Raw genomic sequence first — 5,183 nt, 5'->3', positions numbered from 1 at the left:
TCTGGGTCAAAGGCTCCAAAGGGGCCCTGAGATAAGGAAATGACTTCGGAGAAATAGTAAATGCCAGAGAATGTTCCTGAGGGCAATTGGCATCCTGTGTGTGTGCACATGCACACCCGCACAGGGGCACCCATCAGGCACAGGCACGCACATGCACACCAGGAGGGGTTCTAGCACGCCCATGACCTTTCTCCTTGGCAGCCTTCTTTCTTACCCACCCCGATCACAGGTGTCCCAGGTGTGGCCCCGTGGGGCCTTCTGATGCCAGGTCTCCAAAGGATGATCCTTTGGGGTGGCCAGACCGAGGTGCTGAGGGGTACGTGTCAGAGAGCTGAGCCCTGGGTAGAGAGGCACAAGGGGAGCAGTGAATTCATTTTTCAAGTCACACCTGTGATCACTGCTAGGGTGAAGCTCTGGTCACTTCACTTGAGAGCTCGAGAGGAATCGCATTAATCACACCGGGCAGCACCTATGGAGGGCGCGCCCTGCCCTCCCCACCCAGCCTCTCGGGTGGAGCTGCGGCCACCTGCAGCCTCGGCAGGCCTCGGAGTGCCTGCTGCATCCCAGCCTCTGCGATGGCTGGCTCTTTGCCTGGGCTCCTTTCCCTGTCCTGGGCTGCCTGGCTGACCCATGCTGACCCTCTGGGTGGCGCATCTGGAAGCATCGCTCCCCTCTGCACTCAGTCTGGGTCGCTCACACCCGCTGTGGCATTGCAGGCTCTTCCCCTGGTGGCAATGACCCGAAAAGCCAACCCGAACGGGCAAAAGCCAAAACGCTACATGTTGGCCTATGAGCCTGAGCGACCCAAGGCCAGACTCGCTGCAGGCGATGCTCTACCCAGGACTCTGACGGGCTGGGGGTTCTGCTCTCGTCTCAGGTGGATTCTGTCCTGTGGTCCGGGGGCCGCTGCACGTGATTCTGGGACCAAGTGCCTCCTGATGAACCTTATATTGAAATTATTTATATATATATTTCGTAGTTGTATTACTGCATCGCTAAACTGTGTTTATATTTAAAATATTTTAATTATATTAAAATTTAATATACAGACATGACATTCATATATAATTTGGTATATTAAGTTACATGACTCTCAAAAGATACAGGAGGAAAGAGAAAAGCACTTTCGATCCAGGTGCTGTCTCCTTCATGCTTCTCCCCTGCCCCCGGGGTCTCCTGGTCGCAGCAGAAGGGCACTCTGGCAGGAGGCGAGTCGGAAAGCTCCGTCGATCCTGGTGGCGTGTTACCAGGAACTGAACATTGGCTGAGGGTCACTGAGACGTAAAGGGCATCTACCGGTGGCCCAGTAATTCCACAGGATATGAATTTATACTGCAAATATACGCCACATTCAGAATTGCTTCAGCACAAGGCTACTCATTGGAACACTATTTGTAATAGCGAACAATTAGAAAAAGCCTAAGTAACTATCAGTATGTGATTAGTTAAAGGAATTATAGTTCTTTCATATGATGGAATACTACCATACTTCGCAGCTATTAGCCAAGATTGAGGTATCTCTACAGCGATCTGTTAAATGAAAACAAAAACAAAGAACAAGATGCAAAAGATTGTGTAACCACTGGTGTAAAAGTGGTGTGTGTGTGCGCACACGTGCACGTGTGGACTCACGTATAAAATCCAGAACGCCAGCGAGGCACCAAGTGTGGGCAAGAGCGGGCTCCTCTGGGCAGGCTCAGAGGGCGGCGCTGGCACCTCGGACATTCTATATCGTTCGTATTGGCCTGTTCTAAAATAATAATAACTCACGCTTTTAAGCACTTCAAAAGTAATGAAAACATGGATAAGTGAAGTCTTTAGAATACCACAGTCACTCCTGAATTTTATCTGGGGCGAGCACTTCTCTGAGTTCCCACTGCATCGCACACACACTCTTGGGCTGGCGTCACACACTGTGTGGCCGTTGCCGATGTCTGTGCCTGTCTGTCCAGCTGGACCAGACATGACCAGGGCTGGGACAAGGGTTTTCCCGTTATGTCCTTGTAATGAGCAGAGACGGTGGCACACAGTCGACTTGTTGAGTGAATGCCTGACTGACTGAATTCATAACAAATGTATTACAGGGAAAAATGAAGCCATAGTTTCTGCTCTCTAGAACCTCATGGTCTAGGAGTTGGGACAAGAGTCATGCATGACCCATGTCAGGCCACCTATGGCCATGACCCTAAAATCCTGGAGATCTGGGGGAAAGAGAAGGAGAGATTCCCCAGAGTGGAGAAGTGATTCCAGTGCAGGGGTGGTGTTCAGGCCGGCAAGCGGCAGGAGTCCGGACAGAGCTGGTCAAAGCGCAGCGCCTGCAGCAGAGAGATGGTGTCGGTTGTGGCAGGAAGTGCGGGGAACCTAGGTAAGGCCAAGGGGGCAGAGCTTGGCTCCGTCAGGCCTCTGCCTGGTGAGCCAGGCTGGGAGGTGGCTCAATCCTCCTCTTCTATCACACCACAGGTGTCAATCTCAGAGCCATGCAAGGGCATTGGAATGACACTGGAGCCTCGCCATTCTGCTTCTTGGGGTCAGCACCCAGAGATGGAGCTAGGTAGCCTTCCAGCACCCAACTTGGATCTCTGGCCCTGTGGGACCTGGGTTCTTTGTGTCTCTTGCAAGTTCAGTCCTGGAATCTGATAGCATGTGTGGTCCCCTTTCTGTTCTTGCCCTCACACTGGCCTACCTTCTCAGAATGGTTATCAGTGTGATTATTCTCTTGGTCATTAACTAAGACCTGGCTTAACCCTATCAGGTTTGAGGGCTAGGAGCAAGGTGGCACAAGACTCAGGCATGTCAGCCAGCCTCACCAACAGAGACATTGCTTTTGTTATTTATCACTGAAAAACCAACTCTAAAACTCAATGGCTTTAAAACAACCACTATTTTATCATCTCTTGTGGTTCTATGGGTTGACTGGGCTCAGCTGGCTGGTTCTTCTGCTGGTCCTGCTTGGGGTCTCTCATGAAGATACATTTAGATACAGGCCACAACTGGAGGTTCGGCTACAATAATGGGCCAGTTGGGCCCTTATTCCTCTCCACATGGCCTCTCCACGTGGTCTCTTGAGCAGGACAGCCAGGCATGTTACTTGGTGACTCAGGGATCTCAAAAGTGAACCTTCTGAGAAAGAGAAAGTAGAAGCTACCATTCCTCTTAGAGGCCAAGAAGGTCACTCTTGCCTCTTTCTGTTGAATAGAGTGTGTCGTAGGTCAGCCTAGGTTCAGTGTGGGAGGGGACTACATCATGGCCTGAGTGCCAGGTGGTGTGCTTCACTGAGGGTGACGCACCAGGTTACACATCCCTGTGGCATCTTAGAGGTGGCAGCTCAGACACCAAGAAGAGAAGAGATTCGTGGTCACTGAGAAATTCAGGTCTCCAGGTCCTCTCTGCTGTGCTTGGGAGGTCCTGGGCTGATCTTGGCTCTCCCAGGCACAGAGGAGGCCAGTAAAGGCCGATTTCTGGGCTCAGGGCTTTGGCCCCCATTGTCTTCTGAATGGATGCACCCTGACTGGCCACTTTAACACACAGGGTAAAATGAGCTCTCAGCTTGGCAGCAGCTGTCTGGCCATCGCAGGGGAAATGCCAGTCTCATATACCCACCTGCTTTCTGGGCACTTCCCCTTGGGTCTCCCAGTGGCATCTCAAGCTTAGTGCATCAAGCACCTATCCCCCATCTCTACCCACCTCCATTCTGAGGGAGACCTTACCCAAGGGCTCCAAGACATTAGGTCTTCTAACGGAGATGGCCCAATGGACTCCAAGGTGGTTCTCTGGAAATTGCAGAACAGAAAAATCAGTGTCTGGAAGTGCTCTTGCTCTGTAGTAAAACAAGGGTGCTGACCATGCCTGGATTAGGATTATTTCCTGATAAGCAGACTGAATAAGTTGTGTGGAATTGTTAAAACATGTGAAGCACTCTCACTGAGGGAGGGACTGATGTGTAAGGCAGGGGTGTTTGAGCTCTGTTGGGTACCCATTCTCTAATTCTTCTGAATAACAGAGGCCCCTTTTCCCTTAGGAAACCCATTGCATGTGGGTTCAGTAGGGCCAGAGCAGTAGTATCATGCCTCAGAGAATTCCATATCTGTGACCACGAGGTTCAGAAGTGGGCACGTGACCTCCAATGAGGCTAATTGGAGTCCTCCAAGCCTTTTCTCCTAGAGTTCTTGGGGAAGATGGCTCCTGTGTACTTGAATTGATAAGATCAGCCTGGCTTCCCATGTGGGGAAACCAGTTGGGAAATATGTACAGAGGGGGACAGAGCCTTGCTGACCCAACACTGCCTGAAGCCAGATCAACCCTGACTTTTCACTCCTGTGAGTCAATCATTACATTATCCTTTTTTGTAGCCCAAAGAGCCTGATTAATTCAGTGTCTTTAAAAAACAAAACAGAACAGAACAAAACAAAACCCTTTGCTCTCCATTCTCACCATTCCATGACTTTCACCAAGACCTGGCTCACGTTCTTCTCTTCCAAGAGGCCCGCTTGAATCACCCATCACACACACATAGTTCAGGTTACATTATCTTGTATGGGTTTGTCTCTAATATTAGAAATGTTTTGGGGAGAGAATATTTCTGGAATCCACGTGGTCCTCCCTGGTAGCCCAGGAGCTTCCAGAGGGCAGGAATGCATTGTGCACCCTGTGAGTATCTGCACGCTGGACTCACCGCCTGGGGTGGGTGAGTGTGTGTGGACGTGTGTGCCTGTATCAGGTCATGAGGGCAGGTGTGGGTGTGTGTATGTGACCAGAGCAGAGGGGAGGTGCACATCTATCTGTGTGATGAGGGAGTGTGTGAGCGTGTGAGCAATAAGACAGGTTCTTCAGGCAGCAGGACCAGTTCAGGGACAAGCCCCTGCAGGGCTGGCAGGAGTGTCCCTGCTTCAGCTGGAGGCCCAGGCACATGTGTGGCAGATGGACCTGGCAGTGCCCTCTGCGTCTCAGGGTATGGTCTTGGGCCGGCACTTCCTCCATCCTCAGAGCACAGCTCTGTCCCTTCAGCCTCAGAGACCTGAGCCTTTTCATATCTGTCTCCCCAGCATTCAGCACAGGCCCCAGCATGTGGTAGGAGCTCAGTGGTTAGTGTTAGCAAGGAATAAAGGAAGTGTTGAATGACCTGAGCTGGATGAGGGCCTCCCCTCCTCCAAGCAGGCCAGAAAGGAAGTAGGACTGCCCTTCTC

The 5,183-nt window shown here is 51.3% G+C and overlaps 1 long non-coding RNA gene across 1 annotated transcript; it reads right to left on the bottom strand.

The window, feature by feature from the left end:
- Window positions 1-1,090: 1,090 nt before the first annotated feature.
- Window positions 1,091-4,497, bottom strand: LOC128627683 (uncharacterized). Its single transcript, XR_008391961.1, has 3 exons — window positions 4,432-4,497; window positions 3,708-3,770; window positions 1,091-1,332 (listed from the first exon to the last, which is right to left on the bottom strand). It is a non-coding gene; the product is annotated as an uncharacterized LOC128627683 (long non-coding RNA).
- Window positions 4,498-5,183: the final 686 nt, after the last annotated feature.

Source organism: Artibeus jamaicensis, unplaced genomic scaffold (genome assembly GCF_021234435.1).
Source record: "Artibeus jamaicensis isolate MK-2021 breed Jamaican fruit bat unplaced genomic scaffold, CSHL_Jam_final contig_465, whole genome shotgun sequence".
In the NCBI taxonomy this organism is placed as follows: domain Eukaryota; kingdom Metazoa; phylum Chordata; class Mammalia; order Chiroptera; family Phyllostomidae; genus Artibeus; species Artibeus jamaicensis.
The sequence above is the reverse complement of the archived record's forward strand: the minus strand, read 5'-3'. Positions and strand labels throughout refer to the sequence as shown.